Raw genomic sequence first — 21,348 nt, 5'->3', positions numbered from 1 at the left:
TCACGCCCGGAGAGAGTGTGCACACTTAAAACGTGTTTCCTCTGCTCAAACTGTGTCCTGTGCACTCACAACTCTCTCTATGCTCATGTGCTAGATATTAATTCTTTTCACATGTTTTTATTTCTAGCCTTTTACCGCGTGCAGTGTGAACGCTCTGATCCGTTAACATGGGCTCGGAAAAAGGCGCATCACAGACAGTGTGTGAACCTGGAGTTAGGCATATGCCCAGTCTGTTGCATTCTGATTGGATCGGATAGCATACTGCGGGAGGTCAGGGCGCGGGAAAAAAATCATGCTATAAAGCGATTTAGAAACCGCGCACGCTCAAATCGTGATTTTATGACGATTTCTATCGCACAGCCCTAGAATGAACTGGCAAAGAACAGAAAATAACTCTGGTTTATTTAATTATATATATGAAATGATGTTATTATGTTATGACTTAGACATTTTTACATATATTAACAATATTATTATTTATTTTAATAGTAATTGGCGGCCCACCTGCAATACCATTGCGGCCCACAGGTTGAAAACCACTGGTTTAGTGTATTACACACACACTGAAGAGTGTGATGCTCGCGGTGATTTAATTCAAATGGAAGAAACGGAATTTGGGAAAAAAATTAAACGGATTTGATATGGCTCTAGTTTAGGGTTAGCGGTCAGTTAAACAGAAAAACATGTGACCACCAGATACACGACCGACCAATCAGAATCAAGCATTTCAGAGAGATGTGTCATAAACTGTTAACTACATTGAAGCTGTTCACAGCACATAATTATCACAATATGTATATATCATAGAGGCACACAAAAACCCCTTGAGTAAGAAAACAAATAGACATTTTATAAAAATCCCAAATATATGAACTAACATTGTCAATGTGCAATTCTTTTGTTACAGTATTCATGAATCTGTTAGTAAAAACACAGCTGCTCATTGTTTGTTCATGTCTGGGGTTTGTAAAACGATATTACCAAAAACTTTTGTTTTTAATTATGTATTAGTAAATGTTGAAATTAACATGTTAGTCAATAATTTAGGAGTATTTTTCATTGCTAGTTCCTGTTAACTAATATTGACAAGTACAAATTGTTACCAACAAATCAGTTTATGATTATAAATAAGGACAATCCGTAACAAACTGATCCAAAAACTCTGCTTAAATCAATCAGACGCATGTGACAGTGGTCTTGAGTTAGTAGCGTCTCTCTCAGGAACACTCGTTTGGTTTCAGAGGAACAATCGTAGCTTAGAATGAAGCTTGGTTAAAAAACACGACTCGAGACATTTACATTGTTGTTTCAGCCGTTTGGTCCTGAAGTGCTGAAGGCCGGTTAAACACGCAACACAATCGCAGCAGAAATCACCCTGTGACCTATGAACGCTGTACATGTGTCAGCATCTGTCGCTGGATAAACACAAGCAGTCTGGTGAATAATGACGAGAGAAACGTCACGCCCTGATGAAGATGCAAGCTGAGCACAGAGCTGTTTCTCCTCCTGTATGAGGTGTTCAGTGTTTCTCACTCACGGATGTCGTCCTCGTGGTAGATGACGGAATGGAACGGGACGTTCTTGTCCTGCAGATATCTCTCGACCGGCTCCACGTAAAACGTCCCTCGATGGGTCTGAATGAAGCCCTCGAACTTTCCGTCCACGACCGAGCCGTGCGTCAGAGAGCCCTGTTCACCTGAGGACAGACGGACCCGGATCAGACGAGATGAGCCAACAACATCACAGACAAACACACAAGATCTGCTCGTGCTTCTGAGAGAGAGAGAGAGTCTCTTCTGCTCACCAGGCTGTGCTTATTAGGGCTGTCAAAATGGCTGAAAAACTCTCAATTTGAATTTTGTACTTGTATATTATCAAATTTGAATTATATTCAAATTTAAAATGCATAATTTCAGTTCAGTTTTCAGTCAGTTATTTTCATAATTTTTCAATTTCATATTTCTCTCCTGAGGCCACAAGAGGGTGCATCAAAGCATTAGCATTGGTTTCAGTTTTGATGTAAACAAGATCTTCTCCACATTGATGTTCTCTAGGGCTTGTGGACAGCAGCGCACCCCGCCCGCGTGCAGGCAATTTTAGACACCGTGAGGACAGTGTGTGTACAACAGCACATGCATGAGGTGACTGATGAGACAGAAGTGGTACTGCGTGTTGAGTTCGTCCGCATTTTGAAAGCCGTGACGCTGCTGGGCGCAAGACGGAACGCGGAATGTGAAGTATACCCGGGACGGGCCTTAAAGCAGCCTCCTTAACGCACACCTAAAATTTGAATGCAACCTTTTACATTCGAATGTGGATTTTTATTTTAAATTCGACAAAAATTCGAAAAAAAAAAAAAAAAAATTTTCGGAATTAGTGATTATGCCATTAAAAATACAGTAGAAACTGTGAAATATTACAATTCAAAATATCTGTGATCAAAACATCATTACTCCAGTCTTCAGTGTCACATGATCTTCAGAAATCATTCTAATATGCTGATTTGCTGCTCAGCAAACATTTCTGATTATTATCAATGTTGAAAACAAAACATATTTTTGTTGAAACTGTGATGCACTTTATTTTTCAGGATTCACAGATGAATAGAAAGATCAAAAGAACAGCATTTATTTGAAATAGAAATCTTCTGTAGCATTATAAATGTCTTTACTCTAACTTTTGATCAGTCTAATGCAGGCTTGAATTGATGAATGAAAGTAAGGTTGGACAATATGGCAAAACAAAAGAACGTTTGACTGATTCTCAATTTTTACTATTATTAACTAGTCAACTTGAAAATGTAACTACAACATGATTCAAGTAACTTATTCTTTATTAACCCTCTAGTTTAGAAAATTCTATTCCAAGTGCAGCACACATGAAGTCATTAATATGATGTAAATGTTAAACAAATCACTTGTTAAATATCTCTGCAGAAAAGATGCATGAACACAACTACATCTTGTACAAACGTGTTCAGAAATAATACGAGGAATGCTTTGTCAAAATAATTTAAATTCAAAATGTAATGTAAGTAATGAATTTAGTGTCTTAATCAGTAGTGTAAACACACTGGGACTGATGAAGAATGATCTGGAGTATATCACCGTATATTTCTCCGGTGTAGATGTGTGAGGTGTCGTAGTCCAGCTCCTGTCCAGACATCTCCAGCTTAAAGTCGTCTGAGAACAGCCTGGTGTCTCGCTTCATTCGCAGGCTGAAATGTCTGAGAGATGGAGACAAGCAGCAAGAAGAGATGAACACACACACACACACACACACATACTGTTTTCATGCATGTTTTAACTTAACCTTTTAATTTAGTAAAATGCTTTGAGATGCAAATTTTAAGTGCGCTATAAAAATAAAGTTTATTGTTATTATACTGATTTATGAAACAATACCTATGAGCCGTTCATGTCATGTGCAGATAATTAGTTTCTCTTATGCCAAGATGAATTCAAGGTGTTGATGACAGAGAAACACTACATTAATCCATCGTTAAAATCTTCTGGTTCCACTTGTTCAAAAGGTTTAATCTGGATCAGAGTGATCTGGATGTGGAAATCCTGTGTTTTGCTATCTAGGATCAGGTGACCCATCTTACTTCTGTACCGGTTTTTCAAAGCAACATTGGACTGGATTAGGGATGTTCATTTTGGTTATTTTTCCTAACCGACAACCAACGCTTGTTAACCAATTATTAACCGTTAACTGTCAAGATTGTTTTAAAATAGAATTGAATTAAATTAGAAGTGTAAGTGTCTGTGACCCATTAAAAATACTAACGCTTGTTGGGAAGTTGTGGCCTAATGGTTAGAGAGTTGGACTCGTAACCCAAAGGTTGTGCGTTCGAGTCTGGGGCCGGCAGGAATTGTAGGTCAATGTACAGTGCTCTCTCCCTCATTAGCCGCGTTTCCACTGTCGGGTCAAAAGCGGGCGTGCTAGTGCGTGCCAGGGCCAGTCGCGTTTCCACTGTCACTTCCGGGGACTTGATTGAACCTCGTCCGGGGCTTCCTCGGGGCCAACGGCCAGGGTTTTTTGGCCCGACGAAAACCTTGGGCCAAAGCCGGCCAGCTGGGGCTAGAGGAATGGTTATGAACAAAAGAGGAGTTTCTCCGCGTCTGGAGCGCGCGTCAGAGCCGCGGATCATTTCAGGCTCATCTCAGAGAGTCAAAAAGACTGTATTTATTTAGTAACACATTTTATCTGTCATAAGTCTCGTCTCGAGAGTTTAGCTCCGCGTAGCCTAGGTCATAAAAATATAACAATGGTTTTTGTTTGGGAGCTTTAATAAAAATATATAAATTATAATTCTTTCTAAATGTGATGTATATAGGCTACTGTGACTACAAATAAACATGTCACGTCACTTTCACTTTCAAACAACTGAACATGAGGATTCACATCTCTCTCTCTCTCTCTCTGTCTCTTTATTTTTATTTTCAAACAAATGAACACACACACACACACACACACACACACACACACCACACATATATATATACACAACACACACAGTGCCCTCCATAAGTATTGGAAACAGTAAAGACACAAAATTGTTCTGTTTGCTGTGAAATCAAGAAATCTGTAAATATGTATACTGTAAAAGATGATATGAGACAAAACTACAGAATGTCACATTTTATTATTGTGGGTGATTCAAACACAAAGATGTTTTACCAGCTAAGAAGATCAGCACTTTTAGAGTTTCATCTCCCTATCTGATGTGAGCATAAGTATTGGAACAGTTGCCTCACAGCTCTTTCTAAGTGTTCAGCTGTGTCCTGTTGCATTAAGTCTTCAGATATTAACAGCAGGGAATGTGTCTTATCAGTTATATCCATTGATTCTGCATTGGGTGTTGGTATTGGAAAAGTAGGATTAAGATGAGGAAGCCGACTTCTGAAAGAAAAGCAAGCATTTGGATGCTGAAAGAAAAGAGGAAGTCAATTAGAACTACAGGAAAACAAAACCTCCCAGAAAGCTAGGGTGATGGATGAATGCTGACAATCTACATCCCACAGGGAGATTGGACACAGAATTACAGAAGCTACACAGCAAGATGCAAACCTCTGATCAGCACCAAAGATAGAAAGGCAAGATTCTTCACACAACTGTGAGGCAGTAGAGTTTTGGAAAAACTGAGATTGATTGGACCGATGAGACAAAGATTAACCTTTAAGTGATTTGGAAAAGCAAAGGGGTGGAGAAGAAAAAGGGAACTGCAAATGATCCTAAGATACAGCTCATCTGTAAAGCTTGGTGGAGGTGGTGTCTGCATGGGCACGCATGGGCTGTCTCTGGAACAGTTGCCTCTTCATTTTAATGATGACTTAATGTATGATGGCAGTAGCAGAATGAATTTGGGAAGGGTACAAAATCATCTTGCTACCCATATTCAAGAAAATTCCACCAGACTCATAGACAGCACTTCATAGTGGATCAGGACAATGACCCAAAAACACCCTGTCAGTTTAGTCAAGGACTTTATCAGGGCAAAGTAAAATGTAAGTCAGAATTAGATTTGCCCAAATCAATCTCCAGAAATCTGGATTGATGCTCTGATTTCAATCTACAGTCCACAGACAGAAATTTGACTAAAGAATTAGAAGAAGCAACACAGCAAAGTTGGAATTGGGCTCTGATTAAAGAACCAAGCATTTCAAAGGCATAAGACCAAGAGTCTGGTGATGTCTGTTGGTTGCAGACTCACTGGTCTGATTGCATGCAAGGGATCTGCAACTAAATATTAGCTTTTAATCTTTTACGTCTTATAATTCTTATGCTCACATCAAATAGGGGGATGAACTCTAAAAGTGCTGTCCTTTTAATTTGGTAAAACATGTCGAAAGACCTCATAATAAAATGTGACATTCTGTAGTTTTGTCTCATATTCATCTTTTAATCATATTTGCAAATGAATTGAACTCCACACAGCAGAGAGAACAATATTGTCTTTACTGGTCCAATACTTATGGAGGGCACTGTACATACACACATATATATATATATATATATTATACCAGTACTCAGTGTTCAGACCAAAAGTTTGGATCACATTACTATTTTTAATGTTTTTGAAAGAAGTTCTCTGCTCATCAGCCTTCTGTCTGAAAAAAAATTTTTAGTCAAGTTTCTTCTGCTCAAAGCCTGCATTTATTTGATCAAAAAACAGAAAAAAAATGTAATATTGTGATATATTATTACAATTTTAAATATTGTTTTTTAAATTAATTATCACTTTAAATTATCATTTATTTCTGTGATGCAAAGCTGAATTTTTAGGATCATTATCAATGATCCTTAAGAAATCATTCTAAATATGATGATTCATTATCAAAGTTGGAAACAGTTCTGCTGCTTAATATTTTTTTCAGAACATGTGATACTTTTTTAGGATACTTTGATGAATAAAAAGTAAAAAAAAAAAAAGAAGCTATGTTTTTAAAATAAAAATATTTTGTAATAACAATATACACTACTGGTCAGTAATTTGGGGTCATCTGGTAGAGCTTTAACTTGGAAATTTTTTTTTTTTTTGATTGTTTTTTTTATTATGCATGGTTGTGTTTGGTTTATGGAATATTTTCCATGAGCCAATGATATTATTAGAATATATATTATTAGAATTTTTTTTTTTATTTTGAATAAATGCAGTTCTTTTTTAACCTTTTATATCATCAAATATATTAGACAGCAGAACTGTTTCCAACACTATTAAATCAGAAAACCTTTTATTCATCAAATACTTAGGGGACAGCAGAACTAATCCAACACTCATAATAAATCAGAATATTAGAATGATTTCTAATGATCATGTGATAGAATGGATGTTTACATGTGACACTGAGGCTGGAGTAATGATGCTGAAAATTCAGCTTTGCATCACAGGAATAAAATATTTTTTTAAAGTATATTCAAATAGAAAAAACTATTATTTTAAGTTGTAATAATATTTCACACTATTACTGTTTTTTCTGTATTTTTGAGTCAAATAAATGCAGGCTTGATGAGCAGAAGAAACTTCTTTCAAAAACATTAAAAATAGTAATGTTTCCAAACTTTTGGTCTGTACTGTATATATATATATGAAAAAAATATATATATTATATTTATATATATTTATATATATATTATATAAAACATTTGTAATATTTATATATATATAGGCCTATACAAGAAATATTTTTACTTAAATAATAAATTAAGAAAATGAATGAAAAACAAGTAGCCTAGTATGCAGAGTTTCTGTTAATTTTTATACTGCGTGAAATGAACCCAGACGGCAGAAAGCGGCATCCTGTTTTTCATTAGGCTTATTTTACAAAAGCACAAAGATTTGTGTTTATTGTGAATGTCAACAAGTAAAGGCAAACCTTTTACAATTCCGATTATCTTTATGACTAAAAGGAGTAGTTGCTTCCACTGTTAGAAGGAAAAACTCCATTGATTGCGCTGGCGCCGCACGTGCGCACAAAGTTAAGCTTTGCTACCTTGAAAATGCAGCCTGTTCATTATCATAATAAAATACAGTCAGTCAAACATATGGGGTTAAACACACTGCTCAGTTTAAATAGGCCTATGTAGTAAAATCTGTGCCGTTAAGTGTTATCACCGTACCGCCGTGATGTTATGCAAAACATTTAGTTTTACGTGGATATTGGAACGCGAGTGAAGTAGGCTATGTTACATAATAAATAATAATTTGGCAAATACATCATTAAAAAGGAAACATTTGATTATGTGTCGAAGGACAGACCCAACGTTGGTTTCCAATTAGTTTTAGCCTAAATTAATTCATTTTGGCTTGTCGTTTATATTGTTATAACTTCTTATATTTTTAATTCTTGTTCTTTTCTAAATACTGTTGATTGAAATGATTTGTTGTGGAGTGAGGGGAACTGAAATAACCAAGCTATGTTTACAGTGTTTATTATAATGTTTGTAAACTGGCATTAGGTCTATTCCGGAATGAAATAATAAAATGCGACTTCTTATAGCGTACTCGACTTCTGTATTTTTTTTGCTAAAAAAATATTTTTTTTTTATACAAGAAGCTGATTTGAACCATGCAGCAAACCTTTTTAAACCGTTTAACTGATTGTATTAATCGGTCAAAATTCTTAAAATGAACATCCCTAGACTGGATCCAGATACACACTTTCCAGGTTTTCAATCTGAATTACTAGTGCTCTACTACTACTTGTTCTGACTGGTCCATCTCTAAAGATGTGATTAAAGTGATAAAAAAAAAAAAAAGCTGAATATAATATTTTTGTTTGATATTAACAGATGTTTGGGGATTTAGGGACATGATGGCTGTGCTATTGAGCCGGCATCGTTTACTTTGTTGTCTGTTTTCTATACCGGCACGGAGACCTCTTTAAATGGTTTCGTGGTGCTTGTTGTTGCATTTTAAAACACAATTGCAATGTTTTCAACTGACATTATGGCATTTAAAATAAAATCATCCCAAACACAGGCCTAACTGTGGCGCGTGAGGCTGTGCTGCGCAGAGAACCACTTCCATCAGTGCTGCTGCAAGCAAAACACTGCTCAAATTAAACATTTTTATCGGAATTATGACCAGTACTTAATTTGATCCTGCTTGGTTCTGTTCCGGAAAATGTCAGATTTAAAATTTTTGTGGTCCGGTAGGCCTATTTGTTTTTTTAAAAATCCGGCATTTACAGTGCATTAGATCATGACAGTGCGTGGCGTGCATACGAGGACGAGTGAGTGAGGCGTGTTTGGATGTATTTGGAGGTTATTGCTCACGTCTCATTCGGCACAAATCCTAATGTTTCCATATTCGCAATGTATTTGAATGTTAAACTATTTTTTATAATGCAAACTAGGCTTGTACTTTACATGCATTCACATATAGACGGAAAAGATTATCCTCTCACATGAGAAAAAATGTCCTTGGCACAACAGCAGAGTGGACCGGTATACTACGGTCTATTTAAACTGACCAGTGTAAGCATTTATATGTTTGGTTGACTGTATTTGAAGTTTGAATTGCTAGAATAAGTGCGCGCGAGGCACCAGAGTGATTGAAACAGATTGAAACAGACATAAAAAAAAAATAATTGTGCACACTCACAATAAAAACAGAAGATTTGTGCTCTTGTAAAATAAAGCAAACAAACAGAATGCGCGTCGTCATGTTTGTGCTCTTGTAAACTTATGAAGCGCCGCCACACATTTCTGTTTTAAATTCGTTATCTTAATTATTTAAGTCAGATATATGTAGTTTTTTTTTTTTTTTTTATTTTTTTAACAAATTGTTATTTTTTATGTTAGGCCTATTACTTATATAGGCTATACATATTACTTAAATCATCCCATTTTGTCCCAGGGCTTGAAAACCTGTGCCCTAGTTAGCTCCATGCAGAAACTAGTGAACGATGCTCGGCGTCACCCTTTAGTGACATCACTGAATGCTCCAGGAAAACGTGTTGTCAGGGTCGGGTCTCAGTGCCTTTTAATTGCTGTTTTGAATCCAGCATTTATTATTTACAAATTATAAGCTCTGATTATGACAAGTGTGGTATAAAAGCTTTGTTTATTAAAGAAATAATTGGTTAGCTGGAAAATGTAACATCGCACCATACTTTTGGATGCCGTTCCAGCCCGTAGACTACATTTACACGGCTTTGTTCTGGTTTGCCGGTTGGTCACGAATTTCCACAAATTCAATAATATTTAGGCATTGTGGTTTTTTTCCTAAATCCTCACTGTCTAACCCTCCAATTTTCGCAGGTTTATTTTATTGGCTTTCACTTTTAATCACTGTTTTTGCATCTCTTACTGTGGGTAAACATGCGGGAAGGGAAATAAAATAGAATGAATTAAGAATTCGTTTGATTTATCAGTTGTTCATTTGTTCCGGGTTATTTCGAAGGAACAAAATCATGGGTTACTTAAGGAACAAATTAATGAAACATGGACAGTTTCCACAAATAATAAATCGTAGGAAATGGATTAACAAGTTGTAGGATAGCCTTTCTGTCCTGTGTCCCACAGCCCTGCAAAGCGCATGATATGAAACTATTATCTGCGGAAATTACTTAGTTACTACATTTCTATTGCTTTCCATGTTGAAGAACTTTTGTGTTGTTTCTATTTTAATGTTCTTTTAAAGTTTAAATCAGTTTAGATCTTTATATGAATCTCCATTATAGATCAGTGGTTCTACAGTCTTTTGCCCCGCTCAGACACGTGTTTAGTGTAGACATCACCCAACCCTAAAACTACATGTTACAAATTGTTTTATTTTTTGGACCAGTTTTATTACATTTTTTGTTCCGGGAATCCACCCTTCTGCTGGGATCAGAATAATCCAGGTTTTTTTGGACCAAAAGTACCCAATCTTTCTAAGACATTTTGAACAACACAACCTGAGGATTTAATCCAGATCCAAACCAAGATTGGATTTTGTGATCTAATCTGAATTCAGAATGTTTTTTTGAACAACCCATTTTGAAGATTTGATCCAGTCTGGTGGTCTATCTCCGATCGGAAGCGGAGCAGGAAGGATCCCTCACCTGCCGTGAGCGTGGAACTCCAGCTGCAGCTCACGCTCCTGCAGAGACAGCGCTCTCTTGGCTCTCTGGTGCTGACTGTGCAGCAGATCCCTGTCGTACGAAAGACCCTCGTAGTGACGGATGTACTTGCTCAGGGGGTTGCCATAGTAACCTGCCAGAACACATGTGACAATGAATGAGCACCGTCTGCGATTGGCCCGCGGTGATCACATGACTTGTGAGAATAAAAACAAGCTCAGGCACCACGTCAGATATCTGCAGCTACAGTGACGTTACATGGAATAATAGCCACATCATGATCTTAACTAATACAGCACTGTGGAATATGAAAGGAACACGTTATTATTCATTTAATCTGATACAAACATGAAGGGAATTCTCACGATTCGTTCTGTCAGTGTAACGCGTGAGCCGTAGTTCAACATTCAGATGAACTTACAAAGCAAAGCGGCCTTATATTCATTCTTCTAATAACATGTTTAATATATGTCTAAAAACTAAGGCCGATACTGATATCTAGAGAGCAGTGCAGCCCAGGATTATAATCATAGAAAAACATAAAAAAAAAAAAAAATAACCTAGATAGTTGCCAAATGATCTCATTTTCATTATGTTTAAGAATAAAATGGCTAAGACTAAAACTGAAAAAAAATAATAATAATAATTTTTTTTTATATAAAATCTAGACATAAGACAAAAAATATACCAAAATTTACTAAAACTTCAAAATGAAACATTCTAAAATTAAAACGAAATTCTAAAAAAATAAAAAATTTACAAAAATACACAATAATAATTTTCTTTAGTATTTATTTTTAGAATTTTAAAGTTTTAGTAATTATTACTAAAACTTTAAAATTCTAAAAATAAATACTAAAAAAATTATAATAGTACATCAACACTGGTGTGACCAATATATAGTGATATATATTACAATATCAACTTGAAATTAGATTTCTACATTTATTTGACATGATCGGTGCTGTGGCTTTGACTAGGAAACCAGAATGCTGCTGATGTTCTCAGATGCTGATCAGTATATGGATGTATGACTGATAAACTGCTCATCTATGATACAGATATATGATTATTAAGATCTGGATGAGGCCCGATCCATCTGGAGCAGGTTCATTAAAACCATGGAGCTGCTGAAAACACAATCAGCAGCAGCTGTCCATCTGTCATTACTGAGAGACAGCGTTATATACCGTACAGTAATCATCAGCAGCAGTCATTACTGAGAGACAGCGTTATATACCGTACAGTGATCATCAGCAGCAGTCATTACTGAGAGACAGCGTTATATACCGTACAGTGATCATCAGCAGCAGTCATTACTGAGAGACAGCGCGTTATATACTGTACAGTGATCATCAGCAGCAGTCATTACTGAGAGATAGCGTTTATATACCGTACAGTGATCATCAGCAGCAGTCATTACTGAGAGACAGCGTTATATACTGTATATAGTCATCAGCAACAGTCATTACTGAGAGACAGCGTTATATACCGTACAGTAATCATCAGCAGCAGTCATTACTGAGAGACAGCGTTATATACCGTACAGTAATCATCAGCAGCAGTCATTACTGAGAGACAGCGTTATATACCGTACAGTAATCATCAGCAGCAGTCATTACTGAGAGACAGCGTTATATATACTGTACAGTAGTCATCAGCAGCAGTCATTACTGAGAGACAGCGTTATATACCGTACAGTAATCATCAGCAGCAGTCATTACTGAGAGACAGCGTTATATACTGTATATTAGTCATCAGCAACAGTCATTACTGAGAGACAGCGTTATATTACCGTACAGTAATCATCAGCAGCAGTCATTACTGAGAGGACAGCGTTATATACCGTACAGTAATCATCAGCAGCAGTCATTACTGAGAGACAGCGTTATATACCGTACAGTAATCATCAGCAGCAGTCATTACTGAGAGACAGCGTTATATACTGTACAGTAATCATCAGCAGCAGTCTTACTGAGAGACAGCGTTATATACCGTACAGTAATCATCAGAAGCAGTCATTACTGAGAGACAGCGTTAATACTGTATATTAGTCATCAGCAGCAGTCATTTCTGAGAGACAGCGTTATATACTGTAACAGTAATCATCAGCAGCAGTCATTACTGAGAGACAGCGTTATATACCTACCATTATCATCAGAAGCAGTCATTACTGAGAGACAGTGTTATATACCGTACAGTGATCATCAGCAGCAGTCATTACTGAGAGACAGCGTTATATACCGTACAGTAATCATCAGCAGCAGTCATTACTGAGAGACAGCGTTATCCCGTACAGTAATCATCAGCAGCAGTCATTACTGAGAGACAGCGTTATATACCGTACAGTAATCATCAGCAGCAGTCATTACTGAGAGACAGCGTTATATACCGTACAGTGATCATCATCAGCAGTCATTACTGAGAGACAGCGTTATATACCGTACAGTAATCATCAGCAGCAGTCATTACTGAGAGACAGCGTTATATACTGTACAGTAAATCATCAGCAGCAGTCATTACTGAGAGACAGCGTTATATACTGTAATCATCAGCAGCAGTCATTACTGAGAGACAGCGTTAATATATACCGTACAGTGATCATAGCAGCAGTCATTACTGAGAGATAGCGTTATATACCGTACAGTAATCATCAGCAGCAGTCATTACTGAGAGACAGCGTTATATACCGTACACGTAAATCATCAGCAGCAGTCATTACTGAGAGACAGCGTTATATACCGTACAGTAATCATCAGCAGCTCGTCCATTACTGAGAGACCAGCGTTATATACCGTACAGTGATCATCAGCAGCAGTCATTACTGAGAGACAGCCGTTATATACCGTACAGTAATCATCAGCAGCAGTCATTACTGAGAGACAGCGTTATATACCGTACAGTAATCATCAGCAGCAGTCATTACTGAGAGACAGCGTTATATACCGTACAGTAATCATCAGAAGCAGTCATTACTGAGAGACAGCGTTATATACTGTACATTAATCATCAGCAGCAATCATTACTGAGAGACAGCGGTATATACTGTACAGTGATCATCAGCAGCAGTCATTACTGAGAGACAGCGTTATATACTGTATATTAGTCATCAGCAGCAGTGTGATGTGTTTATGGGAATGATGGAGAACCGTGGAGTCTCCTCCATCATCACTCCTCATCTGAAGCTGGATGTATAGCTCCTCTGTCAGCCCAGGACCCTCGCATTCCAGGCTCTTGGGCACACTGCAGCTCAGAGAAGCGTTCAAAGACCAGAGCCGCAGCGAACATCGACGGGAACCGGCGGATTTGCAGGAATAACGGAATAACGGTCTCGCGTAGCATTAGCAGCGCTGCTATAGCGCAGCTGAGCCCATCACCGATTCAGATCCGAACCGCTCTAAACACACATTCACACTCACCTCGAGCGGACCTGAGGGAGCACCAGGAGGCGCGAGCAGCACCGACAACACGGCCGTCATCGCGGACAAACGCATCTTTAGCGCATGGATGATGGACGGGGTTAGGTTAATTATTGTTTTACAACTTCGGTCCGGGTTTGGGGCTTTGCGTTCTGACGTCAGGACGCACAGAGCATGTCAGCGAGGCCCCTCCCCCACGCCTTTATTCCGCAAGCGCAGTCAGAGCCGAGATTTACAGCAAAGGCTGAGCTAACTGAGAAAAAATGCAATAACAAACATATTTGAAATATTTTCCAAAAACAAATTGAAATCTCCTAGAGGGATTTTTTTACTCTATAATTGAGAATTGCTGGTTAATTACTATTAAATACTGGGATAGGGTAACTTAACCTAATCCTATACTAATAAAATACTACATTTCAAAATTCTACAAACCATGTACCCTTCTAATTAATTAATATCAAGAGTCACTGATATTGATGATGTATGCAGTTTGTGTAATGCTGGGAAAGGTCTCTTATTTTCTGACTGTAAGTAATGGTGCTTCATATAACATTATCCAGAGAGAACACAAATGTTAATGATAAATCCCTCCCTGTGATGTTTGTACTGGCTACTGTATACTAGGCCACCAGGGCACCATACAGACTTTTAGATACAGATTAAAGAGTTTGCTGATTTTACATCCGAGTTAGTGCTGGCTGCAGATAAAGTTTTAATTGTTGGTGATTTTTAATATCCATGTTGATAATGAAAAAGATTTGCCATTGGGATCAGCATTTATAGACATTCTGAACTCTATTGGGGTTAGACCACACGTCTCAGGAACCTAATCATTGTCGAATCATACTCTAGATTTAATACTGGTCACATGGAATGATGTTGATGGTGTTGAAATTATGCAGCCAGAAGCGATGATATCTCAGATCATTATTTAGTTTTTGTGCAAACTTCATATAGCTAAAACTGTAAATTCTACTTCTTGTTACAAGTATGGGTAGAACCATCACTTCTACCACAAAAGGACTCTGCTTTGTAAGTACATCTTCCTGATGTATCCCACTTCCTTAGCATATCCAAAACCTCAGAACAACTTGATGATGTAACAGAAAACTATGCACTCTTTCTTTTTCTAGCATTTTAAATACAGTTTGCTCCTTTACGCTTAAGGAAGGTTTTAAGGAAAACAGTCTGACACCCATGGTATAATGAGCACACTCGCCACCCTAAAGAGAGAAGCCTGGAAAAAATGGAGCGCAGCTGGAGGAAACAAAACTAGAGGTATTTCGTATTGCTTGGAGGGGAAAGTAACCTATCCTACAGAAAGCATTAAAATTGCTAAATCTGACTTGCTTTTCGTCTCTTTTAGAAGAAAACAAACGTACCCCCAGGTATTTATTCAATACAGTGGCTAAATTAACGAAAAATAGAGCATCACAAGTTTGACATTTCCCCAAAAGCACAGCAGTAATGACTTTATGAACTACTTTACTTCTAAGATCGATACTATTAGAGATAAAATTAGTTAACCATGCAGCCGTCAGCTACAGTATCTCATCAGACCAGTGCACTACATTAGGGTAAACATTTAGGTCTACTAGATGTACATTTTTAATGTCGGAGCGAGATCTGAGCGTTACAACGCTCCGCTTTGCTCCCATGCTCAGGCGCCCAAAGCAAACGCCCATTAATATTACGCTTGCGCTTCGCCATAAACCCATTTCCCGCTCCGACATAAAATTTATCTAGTAGGCCCTAATGTGGTTATATATATATAAATATTTTTTTTGCAATAGCCTGTTAATCAATCTGGACAGCTATTGTGAATGTGAAATCTGTGAGATTTTGTTTTTTAAAAAACCCTTCTATTTGTTTTATTTCGTTTTGTATTTATTTTGTTAAAATTATATCTAGCATATTTTCACAGATCATCTTGTGTTTATTTAATGGTAAAGTTATTTCCTAGTTAATCATTTGGTGCATGTATGCAAAAGTAGGGCCTGCCTGCTTAAAAACTGAGGTGCGGTTAGTTGCGGTTGTGTTTTAACGGTTTATTGTTTTTTTAACAAAAAAAAAAAAAAAAAAAAAAAGTGTCATTTGTGGTGCTTTGTTTATCATCGGTTACTTCATGTTATTTAAATGCAATCATGTTTAAAATTGGGTACTTCTGGATGTTTAACTTAACGAATATTTAGTCTGAGTACCTATTTGTGTACATTTTTTCACAAGCTCTGCGATAAAGTCCGCAGAGCGGGCAGGAGTGGACACACAAACATTGCTGGAGCGGCGGGCGGGCGGTTTAAGAAAACAGTCCGCGCAGGGCTCTAATCTAAACCAACAACGTGTATGTTAGACCCTATCCCATATAAGCTCCTTAAAGAGGTGCTTCCAGAAGTCATAGATCCTCTTCTCGACTATTATTAATTCATCATTGTCATTAGGATAAGTCCCAAAACCCTTCAAACTGGCTGTTATTAAGCCTCTCATCAAAACCACAACTTGACCCCAAAGAACTAGTTGATTAAGACCAACTCTGGAATCTCCCTTTTCGTCCAAGATACTAGAAAAGGTAGTATCCTCACAATTATATTCCTTCTTAAGAAAAATGGCATCTGTGAGGATTTCCAGTCAGGATTTAGACCCTAGTCATAGTACTGAGACTGCTGCTCCTTAGCGTTACAAATGACCTGCTCTTATCATCTGATCGTGGTGTGTATCTCTCTATTAGTGCTATTGGATCTTAGTGCTGCGTTCGACACATATTGACCACACTATTCTTTTGCATAGACTAGAACACTTTGTTGGCATTAATGGAAGTGCATTAGCATGGTTTAAATCATACTTATATGACCGCCATCAATTCGTAGCAGTGAATGAAGAGGTATCATAATCGATCACAAAGTGCAGTATGGAGTACCTCAGGGCTCAGTACTAGGGCCGTTACTCTTCACGCTTTACCATGTTACCCTTGGGAGATATCATCAGGAAACAGACGGTATTAGCTTTCACTGTTATGCTGATGATACTCATCTCTATATTTCGTCGCGGCCCGGCGAAACATACCAATTTGAAAAACTAACGTAATGCATAGTCGATATAAAAAAAAAAAAACTGGATGAGTAATTTCTTACTGCTAAATTCTTGAAAAAAAAGAGGTGTGTTAATTATAAAACCTAAAACTCTGCCATGTAATAACCTAGAAAGCGGTCTAAGACTTGATGGCTGCTCTGTCAATTCTTCAGTCATCATTACAGTGAGGAACCCTAGGTGTGCTATTTGATAGCAACCTTTTCTTAGAAAGCCACACGTATTCTAGCATTGTAAACTGCATTTTTCCGGGGCATACAACCCAAAGGGGCATAATTGGTCCTTGTGGGCAGTGATGGTGGGCCCATTGGCCAGGGTCTGGATCCTCTGTTGTCTGGCTAGCTGAGTATAAAAAATTCCCATTGCCGCTGAGTCTTCAATCTGGCTGCATCTTTGTTCTGTCACAGTGAAGAAAGAGGCAGAATGGTCCCTTCTTTTAAATAAGAAAAGAAACCAAAGCTAACAAAAACAACCCAGGGGGCGGAAAAGAAAAAAAACAGGCAGACTAGAACTGCAGATCTAATAGAGCATAAACACCACGATTAGAAAACCAACATATCATCACAGGGATTGCAGGCCCAGGAGAATACATAGGGAACCCAACGCAGGGAGACACTAGGTGAGCAACTTAAAACAATCATGTCATGTAACCAAGATCGGTTTGGCGCCGGAGCGAGTGAATGTGAGAGCACATGGCCACCAAACAAACACAAGGACTTAGCCGCTATACGCACAGGAAAAACAGTTGTCCTTGCTGGCCCGCCTGGGACACCCAGTGAAGACTCTGACAAATAGCATATGCTCTTCAGTTTAAATGAGGAATTGTTAATCCATGACGTTTAGGACCTCAGGTTAGATCCACGAATGCTTTATTGGGTGGTTGTTCTGCATGCTTAGTAAACAAACTCCAGTTAGTCCAAAATGCAGCACTAGAGTTCTTACTAGAACCAGGAAGTATGACCATATTAAGGCCGGTTCTGTCAACACTGCACAGGCTCCCTATCAAACATCATATAGATTTTTAAAATCTTGCTTATTGACTTATAAAGCCCTGAATGGTTTAGCACCTCAGTATTTGAATGAGCTCGTTACATTTACAGTCCTCCCACGGCCGCTGTCGTTCTCAAAAACTCTGGCAATTTGATAATACCTAGAATATAAAGTCAGCTAACTGCGGGTGGCAGATCCTTCTCCTATTTAGCGCCCAAACTCTGGAATAACCTACCCTAACATTGTTCGGGATGCAGACACACTCTTGCAGTTTAAATCTAGATTAAAGACCTATCTACGTTTAACCTGGCTTACACACATAACGTACACTAATACACTTCTAATATTCAAATCCGTTAAAGGATTTTTAGGGCTGCATAATTAATAGTAAACCGGAACCGGGAACACTTCCCATAACAACTTTCGATGTACTTGCTACAGTCGTTAGCAAGAATGGCATTTTACGCTAATATTAGTCTGTTTCTCTCTTATTCTGGAGGTCACCGTGGCCACCATATCCAGTCTGTATCCAAGTCAGATGGTCACTGCAGGCACCCAGATCCAGTACATTATCCAGCCCAGATGGTGGATCAGCACCTAGAAAAGGACCTCTACAAACCCTGAAAGAAAGCGGGGACCAGGACTAGAGCCCCAGAGACAGATCCCCTGTAAAGACCTTGTGTCTCAGACGACCAACGGGTCAAGACCACAGGAAACAGATGATTCTTCTGCACAATCTGACTTTGCTGCAGCCTGGAATCTGAACTGCTGGTTTCGTCTGGTCAGAGGAGAACTGGCCCCCCAACTGAGCCTGGTTTCTCCCCAGTTTTTTTCTCCATTCTGTCACCGAAGGATACTTGACTTGACGCTTAAAGTCATAAACAAGTTTTGGCTGGATTTGGTAGAGAGTTTATATTTAATTTTAATGAATAATAATTGTTGCTTTACTTTAAAGGATGTTATCTTGTATTATGAAAACAAAAGCAATAAAGATCTAGAATTTATTGTTAACCTTTTTATTTAATTTGCAAAATTGCAAATATAAAACAAAAATACCTGTTAAATTTGTTTTGTTCTGATTTTGACTTTCATATTTCTTCAGTTAGACTGTTAAAGAAAAAATAAAAAGGTAACGGTGACATGTTTTAAATGCTGATACAATCTTTCTATCCCCCTGTTATTTTTGTAAGATCTTTATTTATTTAAAACTAAATTGTGAGCTTTTTTTATCTTTATTTGTTTATATTTTGTATTGCTGACGTGAGAGCATGTTTCCTTTTTTCCTCCAATTAAAAAAAAAAAGACAGTGATGCATTAAGATCAAATCTTAGTTTCAGAAGTGTTTAATTTTCTTGATGACGTACTTATAGAAATAATATACAGTGAAGATTATTGTTATAACAATAACAGTAGATTTAAGTCCAACTACTGGTAGTCTAATACCCACAAGCACTATTAGTGCGCTCTCAAAATATTTTTCAGAACAGCAGAATATTCATTTTTGGATGTGAAGAATTTTCACCCACTGCACCTGTTACCAGATCTTTGGGTTTTTTTTGGGATGGTGCAACACCATTTCTGTTATTTGTAGGAAACAAACCAGTATACTTGCCTGAGTAATGAAGCTGACCGAGCAAATTTGTGTACAGCTGAACATGGTTTTTATGATAAAATATCATTTTAATTATACCCCTAAATGTTACGCTGATTTAAAAATATTTTTTTATTAATTAAAATTTTTATTTTTATTATTGGAGTTGTTAAGTCAGATTTGTGTGCGCATATAAACCACACTTTACATATCCATACCAGACACACAGTGCCTATAATTACAACCTCTCAATCTAACTGGAATTGGTGTTTTCCTTCAGCTGAAGCAGAAAAGCCAGCGTTTTGCTCCATGGACCAAAAAAACTGTGCCATCATTGAGGAACACAGTAAAAATCATTGTCTTGGAATTATAAGGTTCTATCTGGGCGTTTGTCAAAATGGAGTTATTATTCTTATTCTGTGAAAACTTATTTACATTATGAGATGTTTCTTTTGTTAGCTGAGTACATTTGGGCACTTTAAAAAAAAAAAAAAAAAAAAAAGGGTTTTATTTACATAAGTCTATGGCAATTCCAACCTTATGATTCTAAATGCTACGAGAATGTTTATTTGATGTTCAGAACACAATAGCTCCAGTAATTGCTCATTGCCCCCTCAGGCGTTTTGCCTACCACTCACTATATTTGAGGGAAAAAATCATGTCATTCTGAAAATATAATTATATTTATTAACTAGTAACGTACTCCCTAAGCTCTATTGTACAGGTCTTACTATCTCATATAACAGCAGGTAAACAACAAAGCTTTAAAACACTTTTCATTCTACTGCTTGGAATGAGATAATTTACTGGTGATAATTGTTACATGAGATAATGTTTACTGCTGTTTTGTCTCAGGTTCATCACCAGTGTAAGCTCCATGGTGAAAACTTCTACATCACTCTCGTACATGGAGCCCAGTTACAATCAAATTTTATCTTGACCTTTATCTTAGATTATTTTGGGGAAAAACAGCGACCCCCCCCCCAACTCTTCCCTACATATCTGACATGAGAACAGAAAGAACAATTAAATAAGACTATAATAATAATAATAAGTGATAATAATAATAGATAATAATATTATAATAATAATATATAATAATACTATAAAAGTGATAATAATGCCTGGATACAGAAACTTGATATGATTACATCCATATCTCTAAATATATATTCCTCTACATACAGCTAGATATACTAATGCATATGTTATTTTACATAGTACCTGAGAGAGAGGCAATCATTAGAAATGGTAGAAATTAAAATTACAGATTTTCTGTGTGTTGTGATTTGTTAAGTCAATGGAGATGACACTGTTTTTTCATGATGTCCTAGTGCACAGAGATCTGTACCATCTGTAAGCGTAAGATTCCCTATTAGGTGTTTAGTTAGGTTAAGTGGCTCATTCCTTGGATTACAGAAACATTTCAACATTGGAATATACATATTTTTATTTAAAAAGTCAGTTTTTTTTTTTTTTTTTTTTTTTTTAGTTTTAGACACGCTTTTTTTTTTCTCATCCCCATAATGGACAAAATGGGATTGGTTTAAAAAGTATTTTACACAGAAATTGTTAGAAAACAAACATGTACCTACTGCTCAAAGCTGTCAAAGCAGCATTACAGTATTAAATATTAAAATATCTGTTTCCTTTGGGTGGCAATAATCGTCTGAGAAAAAAAATAACAATA

The 21,348-nt window shown here is 37.2% G+C and overlaps 1 pseudogene; it reads right to left on the bottom strand.

Annotated features, from left to right (window-relative positions):
* Window positions 1-20,567, bottom strand: part of LOC122144056 — a 30,531-nt pseudogene extending 9,964 nt beyond the window's left edge.
* Between the last annotated feature and the right edge of the window lie 781 nt (window positions 20,568-21,348).

The sequence above is a fragment of the Cyprinus carpio genome, unplaced genomic scaffold, assembly GCF_018340385.1.
Source record: "Cyprinus carpio isolate SPL01 unplaced genomic scaffold, ASM1834038v1 S000006585, whole genome shotgun sequence".
In the NCBI taxonomy this organism is placed as follows: domain Eukaryota; kingdom Metazoa; phylum Chordata; class Actinopteri; order Cypriniformes; family Cyprinidae; genus Cyprinus; species Cyprinus carpio.
The sequence above is the reverse complement of the archived record's forward strand: the minus strand, read 5'-3'. Positions and strand labels throughout refer to the sequence as shown.